At 58.4% G+C, this 1,292-nt stretch overlaps 1 long non-coding RNA gene across 1 annotated transcript; it reads right to left on the bottom strand.

The window, feature by feature from the left end:
• Positions 1-426: 426 nt before the first annotated feature.
• LOC113980261 lies at positions 427-1,113 on the bottom strand. Its single transcript, XR_003538105.1, has 3 exons — positions 1,010-1,113; positions 599-737; positions 427-501 (listed from the first exon to the last, which is right to left on the bottom strand). It is a non-coding gene; the product is annotated as an uncharacterized LOC113980261 (long non-coding RNA).
• Positions 1,114-1,292: the final 179 nt, after the last annotated feature.

The following is a 1,292-nucleotide window of genomic DNA, read 5'->3' as shown; positions in this document are numbered from 1 at the left end:
TCAGGTCACAGCCTGTTTCGCAGCAGGTGATGGTGCCCCCTGCTCTGGTCACAGATGCAGCATCTCTGGAAAGAGCAGAGCAGCCCCATCAGCAGCAGCCTCACGGCCTCCTCCTTGTCCCAGAGCTGGTTGGAAGGGCTGGGCTTTCTTGCTTGGGGTCTGGGCTAAGCTCCAGCAAACCTCGCCTGGCCCAAATCTCCCTGCTCTTGTCAGGCTCTCACCTGCTGTGCCACCTGGGAGAGTACATCTGGGATATTCCTTGGGAGGAAAACCCTGAGTCCTACTCGTTCATTCTCTGGCTGATCAAGGAGGCTGGCAAAATACTGCAGGAAAAAGAACACTCACTGATGAGGAGAGAGTGGCAGAAATTGCCTGACAAAAAATGGAAGGAGTCCATGGAGCAACTCACCAGGCAGAACTCGTGGGCACAGAACTCATTTTTCTGAAGGTTTTCTCTACAGATGTCCGGGTCAGCCTCTGATGGCTGACACAGCAGGCATGCTGGAGGGGAGAGAGACAATGGCCCCAGTCATGGCACCTGTGCTGCCCACCCTGACAGCCCCTCTGCCAGGCTGTGGGAGGGGCACTTTGCTCTCACCTGGCTCCCTCCCTTTGGGGGCCTCCACCTCCCTGTCTGATGTGGGACGTGTCAGCGGTGGGTCCCTGTCTCACCGTCCCACTGGTAAGTGGAGCTCTCAGCACTGGGTGCTCTCACACTGTTCCTGTCATGGGGACTTCTGGACCGGCCAGATCGATTTGGGGTCCGACGTTGCAGGCAGGAGCAGTTTCGCCTGCCGGATATCTGTGATGGTCTCTTCCTGGGCCTGTCCCTCTCAGGACTTGGTGCTGGCACTTGGATCCTGTCCTGGGGACTTCTGGACCGAAGGTGTGGTATTTGGGCCCGACGTTGCCGGCAGGAGTGGTTTTGCCGGCGGTCAGGCCCCCGACTGCTGGAGCAGCTTCTGTCTTCAGTTTCTGGGAAGCTGCTGTGGGATGACCCCCATGTTACCTGACTGTCAGGGCTGGAGCTGCTCATCTCCTGTGAGGGAGATTGCAGAGACTGCTCCAATGTTGCCTGTTGGTTGGTATGGTGGTTGCTGGTCTCTGGTGCTGGAGATCCAGGGGATTACACCTGGGTGCTGGTGCTGGGGCTGATGGTCTCCACTGGTGCAGAACTGCTAGACAGCCCTGGTAGCACCAGGCTGCCTGTGTTGGGGCTGATGGTGTCGGGTTCCCTGGAGCTGTCAGAAGGCTCCAGTCCTGACAGTCAGGCCATGCAGGGGCAAGCAAGC

The sequence above is a fragment of the Neopelma chrysocephalum genome, unplaced genomic scaffold, assembly GCF_003984885.1.
Source record: "Neopelma chrysocephalum unplaced genomic scaffold, ASM398488v2 Primary Assembly neopelma1_93306, whole genome shotgun sequence".
Lineage (NCBI taxonomy): Eukaryota > Metazoa > Chordata > Aves > Passeriformes > Pipridae > Neopelma > Neopelma chrysocephalum.
The sequence above is the reverse complement of the archived record's forward strand: the minus strand, read 5'-3'. Positions and strand labels throughout refer to the sequence as shown.